Source organism: Lutra lutra, chromosome 8 (assembly GCF_902655055.1).
Source record: "Lutra lutra chromosome 8, mLutLut1.2, whole genome shotgun sequence".
NCBI lineage: Eukaryota > Metazoa > Chordata > Mammalia > Carnivora > Mustelidae > Lutra > Lutra lutra.
In genome coordinates this window covers 85797427-85823664 of record NC_062285.1, presented here as the reverse complement: position 1 = coordinate 85823664, position 26238 = coordinate 85797427, and the positions used below count along the sequence as shown (strand labels likewise).

Genomic DNA, 26238 nt, shown 5'->3' with positions numbered 1-26238 from the left:
ATGGGCCCCCCCCCTCTGGGTTTCCGCAGGGTGGGGGTTTCTGCTTCTCCCTTTGCCTCATAGTGCCAGCTCCACCCCAATGCTCTCACTCTTGCTCACTCACTCACTCTGCTCTCTCAAATAAATAAAATCATTACAAAAAAAAAAAGAGTAATGTGCTGTTTCTTTATCAGATATAATCATAAGCAGAGAACAAAAAGAGGGAAAGAAAATGACATTTGATGAGCCCCACTTCATAGGACATTTTAGAAACCTCATTTCATTGCATCCTTAGAACAGCCTTTTGAGGGGCACCTGGGTGGCTCAGTGGGTTAAAGCCTCTGCCTTCGCTCAGGTCATGATCCCAGGGTCCTGGGATCCCCGCATCGGGCTCTCTGCTTGGCAGGGAGCCTGCTTCTTCCTCTCTCTCTGCCTGCTTCTCTGCCTACTTCTGATCTCTCTCTTAAAAAAAAAAAAAAAAAAAAAAAAAAAAAAAAGAACAGCCTTTTGAGGTAGTTATTAGCTCCATTTTGTAGGTGAGATGTCGGTCTAAAATAAGTTAAGACACCTGCCAAGGGGGTAACACAAGAAGCTAGAACCGGAAATGCATGGGTTCACTTAGATGCAGATTTATCTCGGTAACTCCAGTACAGTACTGTAAATGGATTTTCTCTCCTTATGATGTTCTTAGTAGCATTTTTTTCTAGCTTACTCTATTGTACTGCATAGAGTATATAATACATATATAAAATATGTATTTATCAACTGTTTATGTTATCGCTGACACTTCCGGTCAACAATCAGCTATTAATAGGTAAGTCAAAGCTACAATCAGCTATTAAGAGGAAGTCAAAAGTGCTATGTGATAGTTTTTGACTGCGAGGGGTCTGGTGCCCCTAACTACCTCATGTTGTTCATGGATCAAGTGTATAAAAGTAGGTCTTCCAAGTGCATTATTCACATGTAAATAGCACGTGATACCCATTTATTTACCTGGATCATTTGCATTTCTTCCATTATAATTAAATACATATTAAGGGAAGGGAGAAATAAGTCTCCAATTTAGCTGGAATCCTCCAACAAAAATAAAAATACGGTAGGACAGGGAACAAAATTCAGAGAGAGAAGAAACTGTCTTAACCCTTCTTTATTACCAGGCTCCCTATCCCCTATCCCACTGAAGCATACCTTGGGGTTGAGTTCTGGGAGAAATGGTGGTAGGGTTGGCTGTTGAACTATTTCTCAGCAAAGTGTCCATTAAATTTTATGTGACATGAGGAATTTTAACTGAAATTTCCACATACTTATTTATGTATGAGTTTTCCTTTTTTCTATATACCTTGTCTACATAGGCTTGAAAAAAATCTTTTATCAAAATGTTTATCTCCCTGATTGTGTTATTTCCACAATTCATAATGGACTTACACTTAGCCTTAAATAATGACTGCCGCAATAAACTGACGTTTAAAGAAATATATACTTTATCAGTGGAAGTTCCTGATTTAATCACTCTGTGACATAATTAATCAGCAAACACAGCCCTCAGTGCCTGGTCATCATGGCCACACCCCTAAACAGACTGTCATCTACTCCATCACATGTCATGGAGGGCTCATTAAAACTACAGCTAGGGCGCCTGGGTGGCTCAGGGGGTTAAAGCCTCTGCCTTCAGCTCAGGTCATGATCCCAGGGTCCTGGCATCGAGGCCCGCATCAGGCTCTCTGCTAAGCAGGGAGCCTGCTTCCTCCTCTCTCTCTCTCTGTCTGCCTCTCTGCCTACTTGTGATGTCTGTCAAATAAATAAATAAAATCTTAAAAAAAAAACTGAAGCTAAATTTGGGGTTTTTACATTTTCTTGTAATCAACTTTTCTATTTTTGAGGCACTTCATATTTACAGAAAAGTTGTGAAAACAGAACACAAAGTTCTTGCATAATCTGCACACTATCTCCTTATTGTTAACATCTCGCGTTAGCATGATGTATTTCTGACAATTAATGAAGAATATCAATATTTTATTATTAACTAAAATCAATACTTTATCCAGACTTCCTTCACTTTTTTATGTAATGCTTTTTTTCTGCTCCAGGATCCTGTCCATAATACCACATTGCATTTACTCCTCATGTCTCATTAGGCTCCTCCCCACTGTGACCATTTCTCATACGCCCCTTGCTTTTGAAGACTATATTAGTTTTCTAGGGCTTCCATAACAAAGTATCACAAACTGGGTGGCTTCGAACAACAGAAACTTATTCTCTCATAGTTGCGGAGGCTAGAAGTCCTAAATCAAGCTAAGCTCTCTCTGAAGGCTGTAGGGAAGAAATCCTCCTTTGTCTCTTCTAACTTCTGATGGTTGCTGGTAATCTCTGGCTTTCCGTGGCTTGTAGATGGATCACTCAAATCTCTGCTCTGTCTTCATATGGCCTCCCTTGGGAGTCTATCTATCTCCAAATTTCCTTCTTCTCGTAAGGACACCGCATTATGATTCACTGGCAAAGACCGTGTCCAAATGCGGTCACATTATTAAGTACAGAGTGGGAGGACTTGAGCATATCTTTCTGGGGGACACAATTCAACCTGCAGTAATGAACCTGCCTGCCTTTTGAGGAGTACTGTATTTTGATATTCTCTAGGATGTCTCGCAACTGGGATTTGTTTGATGATTAAGCTGGAGTTAAAGGTTTGGAGGAGGAAGACCATAAAGATATGTGCCACTCTAGCCACATCATATCCAAAGTCCATGTTGTTAGCTATGACAACACTGCTTATGCTAACCTTGCTCACTGACTAAAGCAGCATGTGTCATGTCTCCCCATTATTAAGTGACCTACCTCCCCACCACTCTACAGACCTGTTTGGAAGAAGTCACTATATGTAGTCCACGCTTACATGGTGGAGAGTTAAGCTCCATCTCTTAGAGAGGGAATGTCTGCGTGAATTATTTAGAATTCTTCTGTATGGGAGATTTGTGTATTTTCCACTACCTGCCTATTTATTCTATTTTTTAATTAACAGAAATGATAGAAAACTGTACAAGAAAGGATCTTATTCATCAAATAGAAACTCTTGATCGTTCATCCCCTGCTAAACTCCTATCTCGGGTGGTTCAGATGAGATCTGAGTTAGGCTTCCATTGTGCACTGGGTATAGCACAGTGTTGAGTGACAGAGGAAAAGAGAGAAATTGAGGCATGAGAGAGATCATAGCCTTTAACACAAAACCTTGGCTAACACCACCAAAAGACAAAGGGAATTTTAAAAAGTAAACATTATCTAAGAATCAGATCTTCCCAGAAGCAAAAAGCTGTTGAGTGCAGATTCTCAGAAGAGGTAGAAGAATATTCCCTGTGGGCATTTTCTTCCAAAATAAGAATAAAAGTACAGAATAAGAACAAAAAAAGAATAAAAGTATTTTCCTGCCAGATCAGTTCTCAACCAAACACATATCATGGAACAACATTTGGGAATAAGAAGTAAAGAAAACCATCTCACCTAACTCGTCTCTTCCCTGCACCCCCAGTAATTTTTTTTTTTCAAATCTCTATTTTTTGAAAATTACCCTTAAGGGTTAGTATTCATTGACATTCTATGAACCTTTTGGAAAGGTTCCAAAATGAAAGTTTGTGTCACTGACTAGTGCAAAACAAAAGCTACTGAGGAAATACTCATAGGAGTATTTTTATTGTGAGACAGTGTTTTTCCATCGTAGTGCCACAAGCTAAATTTTTACATTTCAACATATTTTACAAAGGCAAACAGATAGAGTATGTGGGCCAGACATGACCCAACCTGGTAGAAGGAAAGTTATGTTCTGAAATCATCTTTAATGAAATGGAAACTCTTGAATTCAAATTTTATTATGACGTATTAAATGGCCTCTAAAAATAGTAAATCATAAAACCTTACAGGTACAGTGAGAAGAGTTTTAACCCACGGATGAGATATAACATTTTAATATTTAACTACCCTGTTGCCACATGATTACCTTTCTCTGTCTTACCTCGAGCAAAGGACATGAAGAGGTAAACAAAACACTGCTGGTGCTTTACTCTGCATTTTTAGTACAGCTCCTCAAGTCGATCTATGGTTTTACAAACTGTACGACATATTGTTACAGTAAATGGTTACAACCTACAGAGTGGCGAATGTCACCTTAAAGAAATGATTATACTCAAGTCATCCTGCGTTTCTAAATCATAAATACATCCACTCATGGTTATAAGAAATGTTTAATTTCTAAACTATACAGGACATTAAGCAATGCAATTCTGTTTAAATGAAGGTTAAATAAAGCTTTCTACTGTATTATAATATATATCACCCTCAAATCGTTTCCCAGATATTTTTATTAAAAGATGCTACTTTTCATCTCAAGCTCATTTCTTTTTGTCTGACATACTACTCAAACATTGGTTATTCTGGTAAGAGGACACAGAGGTATCATATCAATAATTACTCATTATTTCAATTTGTTCTATTTGTCTCAAGATATGGTTTTAGAGATACAAATGTGAGCATAATGGTTATATGGGGGCAGGTGTATCACGTTTAACATCCATAACTTTGTAAGTCAACAGGAAGTTGATGACTTGGGCTAATAAGGTAAAATTCTTCAATCATTCTTAACTAACCCTTTTTCCTATTATTCCACACTGCTTAACATTTTGTTGACAAAGATAAAAATGGACTCCTTTCAAAATACTACTCTTCACTTATCTTCAAAAACAGAGGCAGTCCCAATATGCTGTTAGAAAGTGATTTGACAAAGAACAGTCAAAACAAAGATCAATTCCAGTAATTATCTATATTTGGCTGAATATAAAAATAACTGATCATCAGTCAGTACTGCTCCTAAGAAAACAAACCCTAACAAAATCTTCCTTGAAAACTTTCCCATCTTATTTGGAAATTTTAGGTTAAAAAAGAAAGAAAGAAAAGCTGTATTTAGGAAAAGAAGACATTACAGGCAGTGTTAGGACAGCATAGTATCAAGTTTAAGGGAAGTTAGATTAGGAGTGGATCTAGAAAAGAAAATCTCCCCCAAAGAAGGGTTGAATCAAAGAAGGCAACATAAAGATCTTTAGAAATGTATAGAAGAGGAGGGGAGGCAGCCATCATCAGGATCATTTAGTTCTATGTGGCAAGGAGAAAGAGAGAAATGCAAAGTGGGCACCTTATGCTTGGGGGCGGGGCATGGGAGGGCATTCAGTTAATAAAAGCCTTCCTTCAGGCTGTGATGCATGGGCTGAGTAAGCTGAGAAGAGCAAAGACAAGAGTCAGCATGGTACATTTAGGAAACCACCAGCAGTTCAGAGTCACTGAAGAATAATTTAAGAGGTAGAAAGTAATGAGGGAGCTAAAACAGCACTGCCTTTCACAGGGGGCAAACTTAATTTACATCAAATTTTGTTAGACCAAAAATCCATGTTTACTAACCATTGTCTGTGTAATTGCTATTCACAATAAATATTAAGATTACATTTCTTTCTTTGTATAATCTCTTATCTTTAGAATAAAGATATTGCTTCAAACCTTAGTTTTTTTTCCTTCCTTTCCATTAATGTCATCCCTTCCCTCTGCACCAGGAGTGAAGTTTCCTTTCAATGCATTTAAACATAATCTATTCCACTTTCATTTCTGTCTTTCTGCAGGCATCTCTCCCTGATCTCTATGCATTGCCTCATGTACAGTGTTCACTGTGGTATCAAAATCAACACTAACCTATCCATTACTTTCATTTCCTCCTGTCTCAGATCCTTGTTTCCTGGATCCCATAACTCCCTCTTCTTTACTTTTACTCTTTTCTTTTGGGAGGGCACATACTTCAGAGTGTAAGAAAGCTAATTTCTAAAGCTTTACATGACTGAAACATGTTTAATTCAACCTTCACAGAAGACCAGTAGTTTGTCTTGGTTTCCGGGTCTATATTACAAATTATTTTTGCCCCAGAATTTTGAAGCCATTGATCCGTCTTCAGTGTCGCTGCTGAGATGTTAGGTGCCATTCTGTTTCTCAGTGACCTATTTTTTTTTCTTTCTGCAATTCTGGAGTTTGGGAACCTTCACTTTTCTCCCCCTGATTTTTCTGAAATCTCATGAATATACCGCTATAGCTGTTTTTTAAAAATTCAATATATTAGAAACTCAAGAGGTCTTTTCAAATTTGAAAATCACTGTCCTTAAATTCTAAGAAATTTTCTTGAGTTCTTTCTTTGAGCATTTCTTCACGACGCTTTCTAAAACTCTGCCTTTCTAAAGAATTCTACTGTTCTATTCTGAGGACTGAGTCTCTAATGTTATTGCCTTTTCGCATTTGTTTGTCATTTCCTGGTATTTCTGTTATACTTTCTGAGTGGCTTCCTTAACTTCATCTCCAAAAAAATCATTTTAAATTTTGCAAATCTTCTATCAATTTTCAATTTCCAGGAGCACATTTTTATGCTTTTCTTAAAAAATAATACTTGTTCTTACTCCCAGATTGCAGTGTATTCTTTGATCTTCCTGAAAATATTGAAGATAATATTCTCCTTCTTCCTTTATGTCTATTGCTGTCAATTTCTTTTTTTTTCTCCAGGCTTGTTTTGGTCTCCAAATTTCTTCAAATGTCTAGCGATCATTGGTTACCATTCACACTGAACACGAAATACTAAAAGGCCAATTAGAAAGTCTGTGTAGGTGAGTGGGGCTTGCAGAAAGGTAGGCTTCACTGTGGAACGGTCTCCTTGGGCTATTCCACTGGGAGACCACCAACCATTGGTATCCACAGGTCTTTTGCACAGAAGCATCAGATTCTTCAAAGAAGCATCTTCCAACTGAGTATCTGGAGAATATAAAACTGACTGCCAAATTTTTGGAGATAAATAGGAGAATGTGCACTGGGGGCATCTCACTACTTAGTGTTTCATTTAATTTCCTACCCTCCCTCTGTACCTTGGTATCCCCCACTCAAGAGTTCTCTAGCTCACATTCTCCAGAGAATTGACTTCCAGTGTTGCTCGAGTATGGGGAGGCATCTGAGGTCTAAGTTCACTTTAAACACACTTACCACTGTTTTCATGTCACTCTCGTTGTCAAGCCTTTCTAAGATTCTGAAGTGTCTCTCCCTAGCAGCTCAGGTTCCAGCTTCTTAGTACTTGTAGGTCAGTTACCATCACCCATGGGCTTTTCAGAGTCACTTTATCTCACCGGGTTTCTACCGGTTTTGAATCCCCTTACTGTCACTGTTTTGGAAGGAATGGAATAAATCTGTGTTTGATCTGCCTTTTCCTGTAACATATTTTCATTGTCAAAACTGGCAAATATTTATTAATGAAAACCTTAGGAGAAAAATTCAAGTCACCTCCACTATGAACTTGAGAGGTTAAGATGGACTATGAAATAGGAGCACAAGTTTATACTAAAAACAAAAAGACTAGGACAGCCAGAGGGAAAGCAACACAAAAATGAAGAAAATTTACCTAACATAAAGTCAGCTGATATTTTGGTAGTGTATGTTTAACTACCTGTTGTTATATATAACAACAAATGCTATTTTCAAATCCCAGGAAAGAAACAACAATTATAGTGTTTAAAAGTGAGGCAATATACCCAACTAAATCAGGGATTATTGTTAATTTTAAAAATGCCTTGTTTTTCTAGAAATTAAGTCATACCTTTAAATGCACAATAGAGTTAGATGACTAAGTGAAACTTAGATAAATAATCAGTGACTTATTCAGATTTTTTTTCCAAAGAGAAGTCCTATTTACTTATTTTTTTTAAAGATTTGTTTATCTATGAGAAAGAGAGAGAGGGTGTGTGGGAGAAGGAGCAGAGGGAGAGAATCTCAAGTAGACTCCTTGCTGACCACAGAGCCAGACATGGGGCTCAAGCCCATGACCCTGAGTTTACGACCTCAGAAAAAATCAAGAGCAACAGCCAGATGCCCAACCAACTGAGCTACCCAGGCACCCCAAGAAGCCTTATTTAGTGAATACAGGTGGGAATGAATTCTTTGTCAGCTCCCCAAAAGAGAAATCAGAGATATCTGTGCATTAGTTTTAAAATCAAGTTGCCCATAAATGTAGTGTGAAACTCTTTTATTAGGAGGTTAGATATTTACATAGTCATAAAAATTAAAGAAGAGGGGCCCCTGGGTGGCTCAGTGGGTTAAGCCTTTGCCTTCGGTTCAGGTCATGATCTCAGGGTCCTGGGATTGAGCCCCATGTCAGGTTCTCTGCTCAGCAGGGAGCCTGCTTCCTCCCCTCTCTCTCTGCCTGCCTCTCTGCCTACCTGTGATCTCTCTCTGTCAGATAAATAAATAAAATCTTTAAAAAAAATAATAATAAATAAATAAATACATAAAAATTAAAGAAGATAAAACTTTAAGTCCAATGGGAAAAAAATAATTGACACTACTAAATTTCATACGTAAAGGCAGTAAATACAAGCTTTGGCTATGTATAATACTAACCTTGAAAAATGTCTACTATATTCTAACAACAGAAGCACTCAAAAATAGGAGCACAGTTCTTCATAAGCCTCAAATTACCCAGGAACTGGGATAAATCTAGACATATTTCTGTTTGCTACTGTAAAAAAAAAAAGATAATTTATTAAGCATTTAGTGTGTGAGTTACTGTGTAAGCACTTTATATACATTATCTTACTTAATTCTTATCCACCTTATGAGGTTGTAAGAGCTTACTTATACCAGACAGGCCAAGACCCCTCACCAAGAGGGTTCCTGGCCTTGTAGGAGGAAGAATTCAAGAGGATGTATTTTAGAGAAAAAGGACAAAGATTTATTAAGTACAGAAGAATAGAGCTACCTCACAAAGAAGCGGTCTCTCCTCCCACATAAGAAAGAGGACCCCTGCTTCACTTCTAAAGAAGGATTTTATTAGGTTTTTTGGTTTTTTGTTTATTTTTTTTTTAATTAGCTAACCTATAGGGAGGGGGCTTACTCTAACTTTGGATTTATCACTTACGTTAGGTGGTTAGTTATTCCACTGTCTTAGGGTTATGGAATTACCCACAGTGAGCATTTTTAAGAATGTCCACCTTTTGTAGCTTTTATTCCTGGAGGGAATGGGGTCTCATAATTTTCCATGAGTTGAATCTTGTGATTCTGTTTATGATACTCACTTTTAGGTTAAGGGTCAGCCTAAAACCAAAATGGCTTTACTTTGGTCAGCTTGTCTCTTTAGTCTCCCTTCCCTCCTGCCTCATCATTATCCTGTGTTAATGAGGAATCTGGGACTTACAAAAGCTCTAAGTAAAGATAACTTGGCCATGACATCTACGTATCATGGCTAAGGTTTACCAAGTCATGTTTTTAACTATCGCATACTTCCCTTTAACTATTGATAAATCCAGTATTTTTAAATTGGTCAGGGATATGTCAACACTGATTAATTAAAAGCCAAAATGACCTTTGTAAGTTCAAATAAGATCCATTCAATAGTAATCGTCACCAGCCAATACAGGTACTAATTTATTCAATCATTCACTCATTCAACAAACATTTACTACGTAACCATTATGTGCCCATCAGTGATCTAGATGAGCACTGTTAAATAAAACTTCCTGTGATGCTGAACATGTGTGATATCATCACTATCCAATACAGTAGCTGAGCACAAGTGTTGAACTCTTGAAGTGTGGCTAGTACCATTGAAAAACTGTAATTTTAATTTTAGTAAGTTTAAATTAGCTTAGGGGTACCTGGGTGGCTCAGTTGGTTAAGCACCCAACTCGATCTCAGCTCATGTCTTGATTTCAGGGTCATGAGTTCTCACCCCATGTTGGGCTCCACACTGGGCATGGAGTTGCTGTTGTTTTTTTTTAAATTAAAATTAAATTAGTTTATATTTAAATATAAATAGCCACATTTAGCCAATGGCTATCATACTAGACAGGAGAGCTCTAGATACTGAGAGCCCAGTTGGCAGACATGGTTCCCAATTTCATGGAGCTCACAGTCTAGTGAGAAAGCCAACATGAATGATAATAAATATTACAGTTTCTGTTACTGGCTTAGAAGGAAAAGAATAGAAAAGGTGTATTTATAAGGATATAAAGTCAGACTCAGTCACATCTAGCAATGAACAGCTAAAAACTATAGGATTAAAAGATTCATGCTGAAAATGTTATTTCAGGGTTTCCTCATTTAAAATCCTGGATAGGGGCGCCTGGGTGGCTCAGTGGATTTGCCTTCCGCTCAGGTCATGATCCCAGGGTCCTGGGATCGAGCCCCACATCGGGCTCTCTGCTTAGCGGCGAGCCTGCTTCCCTTCCTCTCTCTCTGCCTGCCTCTCTGCCTACTTGTGATCTCTGTCTGATAATAAATAAATAAAATCTTTTAAAAAAAATAAAATAAAATAAAATCCAGCATAATTAGTGAACCACTGAAACAAAGAGCTGATGCATTTTTTGAAAGTGCCTTCAATGTTTTAAGACTGATGCACAGAAACAGTGTTCTGTGAGCAAAGAAATCTATGTACAAATAATTCTGAATAAAGATAATTTCTTTTTATCCTATTAACAACCTGAATTAGGGACGCCTGGGTGGCTCAGTGGGTTAAAGCCTCTGCCTTTGGCTTAGGTCGTGATCTCAGGGTCCTGGGATCGAGCCCCGCATCGGGCTCCCAGCTCCATGGGGAGTCTGCTTCCTCCTCTCTCTCTCTCTCTCTGCCTGCTTCTCTGCCTACTTGTGATATGTCTGTCAAATAAATAAATAAAATCTTTAAAAAAAAAAAAGAAAAACAACTTGAATTTAAACAAAATAAACTGAAAGAAAGTAGGAAAGAGAAATCAAAAAATAAAACAGTAAAACCTATAAAATGCAAACTTTAGATACTCCAAGTTTAAGAATCTGAATTTGAGGGATCAGGAAGTGAGAGAAAAACAAGTGACGTACTATCCACTTGGAAAGAAATGCAACTTTTTTACGGCAACAAGTCCTTTTGGGCCAGTGTCAATAAGAAAGAAAAGAAAGAAAAGAAAAAAGAAAAGAAAAGAAAAGAAAGAAAAAAAGTTTTTCCGGAAATTACATTCCTAGATTTGAACACCTAGAAATGTAATAGAGCAAACAGAACTCTATATATTAAATTAATAAGATAAAAAGAGGTGCTTAAAATAAAAAAATTAAAAAAAAAAAAAAAAGAGGTGCTTGGATCAGCAGAGGAAGGGAGAATCACCAAATACCTTCATATTCCTGGATCATATTGTATGGATTTTTGTTTGGGAAGTTAAGATAGATTTGTTTGGGTAAGTAGGCTATTTCAAGTCAAAGGGAAGAGGAAATTTGAAGAGGGAATTAGCACAAGCGCTAGTAATGCCACATTTGCATTTTCTACCTTTCCCATCTTTCCCATCTCTAAGCTACTAGAATAGTCCATAGACTGAGATAAGTAAAACTGGGGGAGAAGCATGACCTGATTTCGTTGAAATGTGTTGTTCATAAGAAGAATAAGTTTAGCAATTCTAAATAGTTCCCCAATTAATTCCAGCTCTGTATTAAATAAACTAGGTGTAATTCAGCTGGCATAATTGCTGTCTACCATTTTAAACCAACTGTTTTATAAAATCAATGCACTAAGAGAACTGAACTACCAAGTGTAAGTGCTAACAGCAATGGAGGAGGAGGAGCAGGAGCTGCCATTCAGATAGCGCTATACGCCAGGCACGATTCTAAGTGCTCTAAATATATTTGTCACAACCACCTCATGAGGTAAAGACCATTACTAGCCTCACTTTACAGATGAACTAAGCTAGGGACTGACTTTAATCAAATTCCCAATGTCCAAGAGCTAATAGGGAGTACATATGGAAAAGAATCTAACCACTTTGCCATACAGAAGAAAACAATGTTCAGAGAGTTGGTTTTTGCCCAAAATCACATGATCACATAGCATCTAAACAGAACTAAAAGAATTTTTTGTGTTGCTATAAATTTATTATAATAAGAGTACACGCATTTGTACAGAAAAGAACTAACAGTGTAACTTTACTTATAAAGAAGAGAGAAAAGGAATGGCTTTGAATGCTTATGAAGTAAAGGCAAGACAAAATCAGGAATGCAACCTAGAGTTTCAAATGCCTACAAAATTCCAAAAGGTCATGGCATCACCTTGACTTTTGATCAGCAAAATCCCTGCCTATAACAGAGTATTTCTCTATGGGAATACATTTCCAATTGTATAATAGCAATCAATAAAACTAGAATTGACTTTTATATTCAACCCTAAGTTAGCATATGTTTTTACAAACATGGCAACATATGAATTATTGTAACAGAAATAAAGCAATAAGGTAATAAAAAAGCCTCTATGAAAATGCAGGAATAATCCATTTTATCACTATTAAGCAGAAGTATATACAGTGGGTGATTTTCCTCCGACTTCTTTGGAAAATATATTTTCTCAGAAATTTCAACAAATCAACTTAAAAACATTTGCTGATTTTCCTAACATAATTTTACATATTTTTACTGAATTTGATGAGGAAAGGAGTTAAGTTTTCCTTAAGCTACTAAACTAAGTGTCAGCATAGCTTAAACTCAGCAAACTCATTTCAATATATTACACTATAAGAGAATACATGATTATTTCTGATAAAACTTTTTTTTATATTTGGTACTATTTCTTAAAGTAGTTTTCAAACTCCATATATTTGTGTCATGTAAGCAGTAAAAATCTATTAATAAGAGGACTGCCAGGATATTAAGTGATTTTTTTTTTTTTTTTTAGTGGGGCTGGGGGTGGAGGGTCAGAGGGAGGTAGAGAATCTTAAGCAGGCTCCACGTCTAGCACAGAGCCCAATGATGGGCTCAGCCTGATTTCACAACCTCACAATCCTGAGCCAAAATCAAGAGCTAGATGCTTAACTGACAGCCACCCAGGTGCCCCTTAAGTGATCATTTGATGAGCTAAACTGGAATCATTTCAGAAGCTTCTGTGATAAAATTTGAATCAATCTAATATTATTGCCTCCTAAAATTTAAATTTATTATTCTTTTTTTCTTAAGATTTTATTTATTTATTTGACAGAGAGAGATCACAAGTAGACAGAGAGGCAGGCAGAGAGAGAGAGAGGGAAGCAGGCTCCCTGCTGAGCAGAGAGCCTGATGTGGGGCTCGATCCCAGGACCCTGAGATCATGACCTGAGCCGAAGGCAGCGGCTTAACCCACTGAGCCACCCAGGCGCCCCTTAAATTTATTATTCTTATACTTAAATCCAATTAATGTTTCCCCACTGCTCTCCAGAAAGCATCCAATTCAATTAGCTAGCATAGTACTCTTTTCTGATCTGGATTTTTTTTTTTACTGGATTTTTACATTTAAAGCTTCCTTTCGGGGCACCTGGGTGGCTCAGTGGGTTAAGCCTCTGCCTTCAGCTCGGGTCATGATCCCAGGGTCCTGGGATCAAGCCCCACATCAGGATCTCTGCTCAGCAGGGAGACTGTTTCCTCCTCTCTCGCTCTCTCTCTCTCTCTCTCTCTCTCTCGCTGCCTGCCTCTCTGCCTACTTGTGATCTCTGTCAAATAAATAAATAAAGTCTTTAAAAATAAATAAATAAATAAATAAAGCTTCCTTTCCGCCATTTCTGCCTTCCTGCCACCTCCCCTGTTCCATCCCAGACCACTCCTCCACCCTGAACCCTCCCTATATTTGCACAGGCAGACTATACATCATTTTGAAGATTCTTGCCATCAAGTAACATCTTCTATCTGGAATATTCTCTCACCCAAAAATCTCCCTGCCACCTTCATCTGGCCAGTCAAACTTCAGATCTAGAGAGGTCCTCCCTGATTTCTGTAAAGTAGGATGGAGAGATGTCTCTTTCATGTGTTCCCATTATATTTGAGACTAACATGAAGATGCACTTAGCATCCTACAGTAACTTCCTACTTTTGTTGTTTGTATATAGGACTGTAAGTTTCTTGAGGGCAGGGACTAAATAATTTTATTAAACACAAAGTGTGAAGCAGAGTTCCTAATACATAGTAAGTTCTCAGTAAAAATGTATTCAATGAATGAAAAACATTACGCCAACAATTATTTTTTTACTTGGCCAAATTAAGACGTTTATCTCAAATCTTATTAAGAAAAAACAGAATGAAACTATGTTCTAAAAGCAAGAAAAACTGACAGGAACTATTTTAGTTAGAGTTAAAAGCAGACAATATTTAGCACCAACAGCCTCTAACAGAAGCCACTCAAGGAAAACAGCAAGCATGGTCCACTACTATGCCCAAATCCCTCTACGTTACCCTGTCCACACTGTAAAATACACATCTCCCTCCTCTTGCCTTTCCATCTTGACTTCACTTACCACCAGCCACCTTCCTTATTTTTCCCAAATGGAAAGGAAAAAAAAATCCTCATCTAACCATATCCTCTCACCTTTGCAATTCTGCCCCTTGTCTGATGGTATCAGTCCTACCGGAATCTAACCACTTTCTGCGAGGTGAGGAAATTCTGTTCCTAGACTTGCCATTGGGACATCCTGGATGCCAACTTGATTTAGGTTTGTTGTGAGATTAGAAAACACTGAACACCAAAGTTAATACTATTCCTTGCTTTGTCAATACTATTCCTAACTCTGGGCCCTTGGACATGTTAAACTCATGGGATGTTCATTAGTACTGATTAAGCTGGAAATTAGGGTATTTCCAGGAGTTCTCTGAAGCTCTAAAGTCTAGTACATTAGTTCGGTGACATCAGTCACAGAGGCTAGCACACTGGCTCAGTGTACTTCTTGTCAACTAAATTCACTCTAAGGATCACCTGACAAAACAGAAATGGAAGAAAGTATCGTATCTTCTCATGGTTCTGGGGAGAGGTCAGGGGGAGTTAACATAGGTAACTTTGAGGACTTGATATACGTTACCCTCACAACCTCTAAAGCTTACCTACACTGCCTATAAAGAAAGCTTGTGATATATATAGATGTAGATATATCTATATACCTGTAGATAAAAAGATCTATTTTTTTACAGTTTAGCTGGTAAGAAGCCCTGGGAACAGCACATAGCCGCACAGAGTAGCACACTCCTCCAACTTCAGTTAGCTAGGAAGAATAAGATTTAAGATGAATGTCCCTGTTCTCCCAAGAACCGAAGCTGCTCTATTCTGGGATGCTAAAAAAGGAAATGTTTCTAGGAAACAAGTGTTTGAATTTTATGAGATCTGATATGTTTACAAGAGTAGTACTTAATCTTAACTGCCACTGTTGTCACCTTGGGGAAGGCAAGTTTTGCCAAGAGCCATGTGGCTGCTTCCCTGCCATGAAAGAAGTAGGATGAAGCAAAGTGGCCCTACTGCAGAAGCAGTGGTAGGTGCCAAGATAGAAAATCAAAGAATCCACCTGATCTAGGCCCAGACGCTTAAGAAAGAAGAAGTGAAAAGTGACCGACTAATAATCTACTGATGTAAGTGGGCAAAGGACAGGTGATCCACAGCATGGATTTGGCTGCCCTTGCCAAGCTTACAAAGCCTCAAATGGCAATGCTTGAATCAGAAAACAAAGCCCTTCTGCTTCCCTGCACCCGCTGGAGGGCATGAGCAAGCTTGCACATAAGGCAATTCCCCAGCATCCAAAGACCACTTTCCAATTCCTAAAAAATAATAATAGTATTTCTGCCAAGAAAAAAAAAAATGGTTTTGGGGCGCTATTTCAGAGCTACTGGAAACAATCAAAACTTACTCCAATGTTTGTGCTGTGGTACCGTGGGACAGTGAAAAGAGCATACCATGAAGACAAAAGAGACAAAAAAGCACACGTGGGTCACTTAAGATTTATTACGTAAAGCTACATCTCTTAGTTCTTTATTTTCCTGAAGAAATGTATATTGGAGGGAAATAGAAATGGAGAGGTTCTCTTTAAATACGGATTTTTAAAAATGAGATTCACTGAAGTAAAAACCAATTCCAATCAATCAGATACAACTCAAGAGAAATACAAGATCCTCAGAGCAAAAACATGTTACCAAACATTCTTTCTCTCTCTCTCTCTCTCTCTCTCTCACACACACACACACACACACACACACAGAGAGAGAGAGAGACATAGAAATTTCCTTTGCTTACCATTCCAGGCCTAACACATTCTGTCCTCAATAATTTCTCCAGTCCTCCATATTCTCTCTAGCACTCCCACCTATAAACCTTCACTTCGTCTCACTCTCTTCTGAGCATATCTTGCACTGATTCACCTTCAAGCCTCTGCTCTTACCTTAAATGCTCTTCCTGCCACTTCATACCTCCCTTCTAGCAACTGCTCAATTCCACTCTTAGTACCTACCTACATTTTAGTCTTCCCAGACCAGACATTAACAGTATCTAGTCCTTTGACAACTATTTATCATGTTTAGTATTTTTTAATGTAGTTACGAAGAAGAACTTTATTTGTTCCTTTGTATCTCTGACACAATTCTGGGGTGTGGCGAATTAGTAAAATCTTCTGCAAAGTGAATGCTCTACTAAAGTCAAACCTATGCTAAAAGAAGAGACCTGGAATTGTAGTGATCAAAGACATTTACACATTTACACATGACTACCTGATACAAAAGAGCTTGAGGTAAAACTGATGCAAAATAAAAACTAGTTTAGAAGTACAGAAAAAACTAAACTTTTTTTTAAAAACATTATTTAACAGAATTTCAATAATCACAATTAGGTAAGAATGGAAATACCAATAAAAGTACTATTGTCGGTGTGGTCATGTATCAATGATTTTAACACATGATCTAAAAAGCAGAACTTTGGGTAAAAGTAAGCCTATTTATATCAAGGAGGCTCAGAACTGACTCAGAGGAAAAAGTATTATCCTCTGACTCATCAAGACCACTTCCTGAAACACCCAATGTTTTTCTTGGAAGGAAGTCTATACAAGTGCCGTTTCATTCAAACACTGATTAGACAAAATTGAAGTCTAACACAAAATGGACAAAAAGACATATATTTTCCAAAGCCAAACAAGTTTCAAAGTAGACCATTCCATAAACATATATTATCTGGTCATAAAGGGAAGCTTTTAAACACAGTGAAAAAGGAATAATCCCAGGTATATTACAATGAATAAATCACTGACTACGTACACATATCCCTCTTTATACCATAATCTCTTAATGATAAAGAAACAACCTTATGATTTTAATCCACAAAATTAACTAATGTCTTTGGCTTCAAAACAATCATTTTTTTTTTCAAGGTAATTCTTTTCCCTCTCCGAATCAACTCTGTAGCCAATATTTAATAATAATTTACAAAAAGAATAAATGATACTTACTAAAGGCTTACTAAATATGGCACACTAAATATGTGCCAAACACTGTTATAGGTTCTTAGCATATATTAATTCAACTGATAATCACAACCCCTCTAAGAGGTAGGTACAATTATTATCTCAATTTTACAGATGAGGAAACTGAGACACAGAACAATGAAGTACTTTGCCCCATGACACCTAGTACATAGGAAAGTCTCAAATAGGCTTTAGACCAACTCAAGAGCCCAAATTCTTTCTCTGCTGTGTGACCACATGCCTTCCATTAGGATGCCTGGTAAGCATTCTAGCACACACACACAACACACACATATAAGCAAACATATACATACCTGTATAAACAGCTCATTTACATAATTTGTGCCAAAATTTCCTACGTCCTCTCACATTGGTTTTTAACTCCTAATGTAACTATTACATCGATGATATAGTCTTTTACCTAGAAGAATAATTACCTAGATAAGCTTTGAAACACTGCACTTTCCAGATACATTTATGTCCTTCTCACTTGTTTTTTATTTCTAAAACACTGGAAACATCTCACAGAATTACAAAAACACCAAAATGATACTGTCCTGGACACAGCCCTTGGGGAAGAAAAATACACATAACATTTCCTATTTCAAAATAACAAGCAATTAAACTGAATCTTGCTGTTTGTTTCCTCTTGAGTAATCTAGACTGGAAAGAGTTCAAATATCTGATTCTCGCAATATTTTGCTTTCAGTAGAAAGACCATCTTTTAAGATGCCAATTCAGCTAGTAAGTATTCACTCATATCCATACCTGGTTCACAGAACATAGTTTAAATACCAAATGGCTGCATATTTCTAGTTCTAAACATTTGAAAAAAAGTTCCTACTTAATGAGGCAGAATACACACTTTGAAAAAAGCCCCTCCATTCTGCCCTTCAGATTATTAAGAAGCAATATAAGAAGGGCCAATTTTCCCAGAGTGTGAAGTCCTTACAGCAGCAGCCTATGGATATACAATATTCCCAGGGTCAACACCACTCTGGAGGTGCTGAAGATGGAGAGGTGCTGTTGGAAGCTGGCCTGCCCAGGGTGATTTTAGGGCCAAGATAGAGTCATCCTGCTTTATTAAAGTGTATCATTTACCCAAGTGACACAGTAATTGAAATTCTACCACTGGAAATTAATTTATTAGTTTGAATTAAGTGTTTTCACCCCTAAGAACCACTTTTAAACTTCAAGCACTTCTAGAAGTAAAAATATATTGTATTATTGAGACATAAGTATGAATTACCAGATACTTTCTACTAGGATAGGAGGAATTTAAAGTAATGTGACAATAGCTATGAAGTCAGTGTGCCCATTAATGTAAGAAATCTGTATAGAAATAGAGCAGTAGTAAGTTACCAAGAGAACATGACTAAGAAAGGATGACTAAGAAAGTCATCTAGTTTTTTTTTTTTTGCCTACACCTACCAGGTGGTGGGCTTCACAGCAAGGACGTATAAACAACACGGCTGCTCTCTCCTAGGAGCATTCAGTTTGGCAAAGATGTAATTACAACGCAACTTAGTAAATGCTATGGTCAGGGTATGAACAATGTGCTATGGAAGCATCCACCTAGGGTAGATTGTTGGAAGGTTTCATATAAGAGGTAACAGTAGAACGAGATGAAAGACACAGTGTGTCAAACAGTAGGTGTAAGGGGGCAGTGAGAGAACATTCTAGGCATATGCAAAGAGTAGTACATGGAAGGACATGAGTTTCAGGGCATAGTGAGATACTCAGTGTGGCCACAATCTAGCGTATACAAAAAGATAATGTGGTTGAGAAAAACTTGATGCCAGAATATGAGTGGTTTTATAGAACATGTACAGAAATTTGGGTTTAATTTTTATGCAAACAGTAAACCAACCGTGGGATTAATAGTCATATTGCCAATTTTTAATAAAATAATTATGGGGGCATGCTGGAGGCAGACTGAATAAGGAATCAAAGTTAAGTAATTTTAAGAAAATTGTATTGGTTTCTTCCATTCTTATGGGAAGTATCCCAATTGTATTTTGCTCTACCTATTTTTTGGAAAAACTAAGACTCACCTATGTCATAATTTCTGAGTTCTCCAAAGAGAAACAGGAGGATAGTTTAACTAAAATGTGTCTACCAATAATTTACAAGGACACAGCCCACATTTTCTAGAGTTACAGGTTCCATAAGGAATCCATTGAAGTGATATTCATCCTATTTTAGAAAAGTTCATTTTAAAAATCCAGAAAGTAAGAGAATTGAAGGTAGTTTTTTGTTTGTCAGTGAAAAAACATTCCTTTAATGATGCAGTTGCTGTGGAGAACTATGGCAGAGTTCCTCAAAAACTTAAACACAGAATTACAATATATATTCCCATAGTTCCACTCCTGGGTATATACCCAAAAGAACTGAAAGCAGGGACCTAAACAGATACTTAGACTCCATGTTCACAGCAGCATCATTCACAACAGAAAAAGCTGGAAGCAATCCAAGTGTCCACTGACAGGTAAATAGATAAGCAAAATGCATATACACACAATGGAATATTACTTGGCCTTCAAAAGGAAGGAAATTCAGATGCATGCATCAACATGGAAGGAGCTTAAAGCCATTATGTTAAGTCAAACAGGCCAATCACAAAATGACAAATACTGTATGATTCCACTTATATGAAGACCTAGAGTAGTCTAACTCCTAAGAATAGAAAGTAGAACGGTGGTTGCCAGAAGCTGATAGGGAGGGAAGAATGGGCAGTTACTATTGAGTGGATTCAGTTTCAGCTCATGAAGATGTACACTTAAAGACAATGAAAATGGTAAATTTTATATCATCTATATTTTACCATGATAATAAAAGAAAAAAAAAAAAAACTAAGGAATGAATGGACTACTGAATGTGTGCAAGCCCATCAAGTATGACCACCCACCTGGTCCAGGGTGAAGGCTGTCAAGGACGAGTATCGGATGTGTAAAGAATTTCTGTGGCAAATACACATGTTAAAAAATTAAAGTTAAAACCATCCCTACAGTTTTATGTTTGTGTCTATGTACCTATCCATATGTACAAATGTGTGTGTATATATTTTTTAATTTGAAATAAACTAGATCATATACTCCAGTTTAGTATAAATCAAGACACAAAATCCCTAATCTATAAAAACAGTGAATTAAACTGTGGGGGGGAAACCAAGAGCCCTGATCAAGATTTTACCAATTCTCGATTTTAGGTTCATCTCTAACATTATTTAGCAGTCTCTCTTGCAAATGCCATTTCTCACTGATCCTTCATTTTCTCACCAGTCAAATAGAGTATCTATGTTTTATCCTACACACAATCTCAGAGTATACAGAGTGGATAAAATAAGACAATGTATACATACAATTACTTATAAAATTTAAAATAATTTGGAATAGACATGTTCCTTACAAAAGGATCACTTGACCTATATGAAACAGGTTAAAGAGATCTTTAAAATTTCTCTGCATTTTTCACTTTCTTTTTTTTTTAATATTTTATTTATTTATTTGACAGAGAGAGAGAGAGATCACAAGTAGGCAGAGAGGCAGGCAGAGAGAGAGGGGAAGCAGGCTCCCTGCTGAGCAGAGAGCCCCATGCAGGGCTCGATCCCAGGACCCCGAGATCATGACCCGAGCAGAAGGCAGAGGGTTAACCCACTGAGCCTCCCAGGCGCCCCCATTTTTCACTTTCTTATTGAGCTTTTAAACAATCTGAAGGGCATAGAAACTTTGAGGAAAACATGCATTGAACAAAATAAAATACATCAGTATTCCTAAGGGTGTAAATACATACAAATATCTAACTCACTAATTTCAATACTCAAGAAAGCATCTGTTTAAAATAAACACCTAAGAGGGGGCACTTGGGTGGCTCAGTTGGTTAAGTGTCTGCTTTCAGTTCAGGTCATGATCTCAGGGTCCTAGGACTGAGCCCTGCATCAGGCTCCCTGCTCAGTGGGGAATCTGCTGCTCCCTCTGCCCCTACCCTTGATTACACACACACACATATACACACACACACACTCTCTCTCTCTCAAATAAAATCTTAAAATAAATAAATACATAAATTAAAAAAAATAAAATAAACACGTAGAGTTTTTCACATGCCAGTACCACCAACCCCACCTCCAAACACACCCTTTGAAAACCATATATTACTTCAGGGGGGCAGTAATTGTTTTCTCAATGACAGAAACAAAACTTAGAGCTCTTGGTAAATACTTACCTCATCTGCTGGCCAGTATTACTCTTTTTGTAAGGAAATAGATTTATGACATCCAGTAAGGAATTCCTCAAATGTCACAGGAAACCTCCAACAATGTGATACCATTAGATGGAAGTCCTCTGAAGCGTAAGCTTAAGTAAAGCATATATAATTGTCACCATTAAATTCTTGTATAATCAATTCTATGTATGTTGTTTTTACCACTTAGAGGCTACTTTTTTTTTTTAACTCAAAGACCATCATTCATGAATAACCCTAAAATGTTTTCTTTGTTGTCCAATTCTCATTTACCTTCCCACCTAAAGTTATCCTCTCTTTCCTTGACTGTTACAAACCTCTACTTCACTCCCATTGTATAGTCAATACTTTGTAAAAATAGTCCTTCCATGGCTGCTATAACTTTATTTCACAGACCTGGCAAATATGCAATCCTCTCCTCATTCTTTCTACTTTATCAATTCCTCAATGGGCTCAAGCCAATAAGTGAAATTATCTAAAAGTCCAAATATGAGTTTGAAGAAATATTCTCCACAAATAATAAGTATTTGAGTACTTAACTTCTTAATTTAAACCTAAAAGCCTGATGCTCATGTGCTATTTGGGCACCAGTGATCACTCATGAACCAGGGATTGTATGTTCTAGTACAGGACACCCTTCCTGTACTATCCTGTATTTTAGAAGAGTGGCTATGTTCATTCCACCTCAGATTCATTCCTGACATTGTAATAACGCAAATTCACTTTCCTTCTCAGGATCACATCCAGCTTGAACAGTCCACGTTCTTTTTTCCTGCTTTTTCTGTGCGGACTGTCTCTAGGTCAAAGCTCCATTCAGATACTTTGACAGTGGTTACCAAGGTTTGGGACACCTCAGCTGCAAGTGATCCAGGGTAATCTGGATTACCAACAATCTGAGTAGTTTAATGTAATTAGGTAGGCTTCAGAGAGAGGGTAGTAGCCTTCATCTGGGCAATCCCTGTACTCACAATTATACCATGAATTTCCCAGTGAAGTGTCCATTCATTCTTTGTCCATTCAATAAACCCTGCCAAGGGCTTTCTATGTGCCAGCAGATACTATATGCAAGAAGCTGGATATACAAGGGTAAACAAAGCAGATATAATTCTCGTCCTCAGAGTTCTCAGGGGATACAATGACCTTCTTTGATATTCCTTTGAAGATTCCAAGCTCTTACCATCCTCAAGGCCTATCATTATCTGTCTGGAATAATTATCCTCTTTGTCTTTGCCTAACTCCTATATTTCAGCTTAAATGACCTCTCTTGGGAAGTCTTGTCCTGACCTTCCAATCTATACTATTAGATCCCTCATTATATGATTTCACAGAAACTTGAAATCTTCTTCTTCTTAAGGCTTTATAATTAACATATGGGCTAATATTTGTCTAACATGGGCTTTTCAAAAATAAATTGTTGCCTGGTGCACTTTCTACTGAAGCAGAATAAACTTTCCTATTTTTTATTTTCTATTCAAAACATTTTAAGTCTCCTCTTTCTTTTAGGTGAATATTATTTTTAGTTTTTAACAAGAGTCCTGAATTTTTTCTTTATCTTTGTAACTCCACAGTTTAACCAAAGATCTTCCTTCATATGAAAATTTTATAATTAGGGGCGCCTGGGTGGCTCAGTGGGTTAAAGCCTCTGCCTTCAGCTCAGGTCATGATCGCAGGGTCCTGGGATCGAGCCCTACATCGGGCTCTCTGCTCAGGAGGGAGCCTGCTTCCTCCTCTCTCTGCCTGCCTCTCTGTCTACTTGTCACCTCTGTCTGTCAAATAAATAAAAATTTTTAAAAAATTTTAAAAGAAAATTTTATAATTACAATTCTCCAACAAATTCTAATTTTTGTATGTAAAATTTAAATGTTTTGTTTATATTTTTAGATTCTAACTTAAGTTACTACAAATGTCTACATATGATACCTGTTTAGATATTTTCAAGCCAGAATTCTGAATGATATATACTCAACTTTCACCATTTTCTTATCTGGGAGACCCAGACAAATATATATGAATCCCACTATTTCTTAAGTGTGAAACTTGATTACTTAAGCCTCTATAAGCCTCATTTCTTCATTTTAAAGTAGTTGTAATATCTTTCAAGGGTACAAGAAATAAATATAAAGTATACAAAGCCCCTAGCAAAATATATAAAGTAAATATCAATTCCTTCCCACATGTGGAAGGAAAGAAAGGCACAAGTTCAAAAATGTAGCCCTTTATGAACTATAATACCAGTTTTCATCACCAAATCTGATTTCCTCAGAGAACAAGTCTAACTTTTTTTTGGACAGTATTTCAGGTCAGGTGTTGACAAAATTTCTGTAAAGGGTCAAGTGGTAAATATTTGAGGTTTGTGGGTCCCAATATGGTCTCTGCTGATATTCTTCATTTTTGTTTTTGTTTTTAATAACCTACTAAAAATGTAAAAATCATTCTTGGCTTGTAGAAAGAAAACAGCCCACTGGCCAGAATTTGCTAATCCCCTGCTCTAAATACATAAATACTCATTGGTTCCACCCTTATTTATCTTATTACCTGTATAATATTTAGCTTTTAATCAACACTCAACTGAAGAACTACTCTCTCTACTATTTATCAACGTTTCTGCTTAACAAATATCAATTAAACACTTGTTTAGTTGTTTTTATGTAAAGCCCCAGGAGGTGACTGGCCCCCTAAACAAAAAGTGATCGGACATGCAATAAAAGAAGTACAAATAAAGCCTCTCCTCCCACCCCCTCCAGAATAAAGCCTTTGGAATTCTTCCTCTAGTGTCACCTCTCTTCCCTCTGTTTGTTTTTTGTTTTGTTTTGTGAGCATACTACTAATCAGGATTTACAGTATAACCAGTTTATGCTCAAGACCTCAGGTTTCTCATACTATAACCCTATATTGAAATGGGTGCTAGTTTTAGCTCCTTTATGAGAATCTGATTGGGCTTCTTGTACCAGAGTCAGAGGTCTGTGTACCATAGAGCTAGAGGTCTCTATACCACAGAGCTAGAGGTCTCTGTACCACAGACAGTTACAGGTCTCTGTACCATAGAGTTAGAGGTCTCTGTACCACAGAATTAGAGGTCTCTGTACCACAGAGTCTCTGTACCTAAAGATTATGATGCCATACAAAAATCCCAAAAAAGGCTCCTTCCTTTCAATTCTGACATAATGTTATAAATTCATCCCCTTTTATTCCAGTTTCCAACACAATCATTTCTCCTACTCAGTTCAGTTCACCTTACTGTTAATTATCAAAATTTTCTTTTTATGTATAAGCTCCAGAAAAAAAAAAAAAAAACCCTGAACTAGGTATTAGAATTAATTTCTGTTATTATTCTGCCTCTGACAATCTGTGCATTTTTTAGCCTGGACACATTTGTTTCTTCATTTATTACAGGGGTTGAAATAGCGTGGGATGCCAATCAGACACAGTTAAGTGTCGAGGAAATAACACTTGTAGAGGTTATTAATTTATCATCTATAATGCACTCTGAAAGACCACTAAAACGTAAGTCTCAGAAGTCAGACTTGCCTGTAGAACTGGCTCTGCCATTTATATTTATGAGTTATCTACCTTGGGCGAGATAATTAACCCTTCTAAGTTTCATTTTCCTCATCTGTAAAATACAGTAATAACATACTTTATAGGGTTTTATGAGGATTACATGGCATAATCCATGGCAAGCACTTATCATAGTGCCCAGCACACAGTAAAGGCTCAAAACATGTTAAACATAATTATTATTATTATTTAAAGTAAAGATATATTTTCACTCCAGAGCCCACAGGCTTTTTATATTTACTTCTTGGTCTCTACATGCTTTTGAAGCTATCCATTTTTTCCACCAGTAAATTTATGTCCTTTTTTTTTTTTTAAGTCCTTTGGCATTTTGCTCTGTTGTGCTGTGTTTCTTCTTACAGGGACAGTTTAGTGTCTTCCACAATCAAAAAAGAGGGAAGAGAAAGAGTGGAAATGAAGGAAAGGGAGAGAGAGAGAGAGCACCATCAGTTCACACTCTGTATGTTAGCAATTAGTAAAGCCAGTTCTCTTTTAATGAACATACATATTCCTAAAGATTATGATGCTATACAAAAATCACATCATTAAAAATCACAGGACTTATGGACAAAATGGGGTTACAAGCACAATACTCAAAAACTCTTGTCAGTGACACTTCATAAAAAAGAAAAGAACCTAATAAATATCACAACACAGTTTTACATGTGTTAAGTAGTTAGAAAATCAATAAAAACTACAATAAACATGGCATCTGACCTTGAGAAAGATCTGAAGTTTGCCTGTGGAATTGGCTGTCCAAAGGATTAAAGCTTGTGAATTATTGTGAAAGGGTGGATAAAGGGTTATCTGAAAGTGGAGGGAAAATTATAAAACAAGATAGAGGTCTTTGTGGCTCACAATGTGAAATGAAGTTAGGTGGCTGGAGGATGTCTGAGGTCTGTGCACACGCATCTTATGTATTCCTATGAGGTTCAGTCCAACCAGGGGGCACTCTCTGTCACCTCCTGTTTCTCAAATAAAATCAAATATAACAAACGTGAAATTTACATTATCCTCAAATTGTTCTCCAGTACCCATAACATAGGAAGAAACTCCCATTTTCAAAACAAGCATTAGAGTTAAACTGACTGTATGTGTTCCCAAACTATGAACTCGTGACAGATGTTCTCTGACTCAGAACTATAGTCATGATCTACAAGGCCAGTGTTACTCT

General features: G+C 37.1%; 1 protein-coding gene across 5 annotated transcripts in view; it reads right to left on the bottom strand.

Annotated features, from left to right (window-relative positions):
* EPS8 (epidermal growth factor receptor pathway substrate 8) overlaps positions 1–26238 on the bottom strand; it is a 180803-nt gene that overhangs the window by 69761 nt on the left and 84804 nt on the right. The window contains exon 2 of one of the 5 annotated variants that reach the window (XM_047741051.1): positions 21492–21622. The exons of 3 other annotated variants lie outside the window; for them this stretch is intronic. The gene's annotated coding sequence lies outside the window, so the exon portion shown is untranslated. Of the gene's footprint in view, positions 1–1060; positions 1070–21491; positions 21623–26238 lie in introns of those variants that run through there. One more of the 5 variants, XM_047741055.1, reaches the window with a different exon arrangement.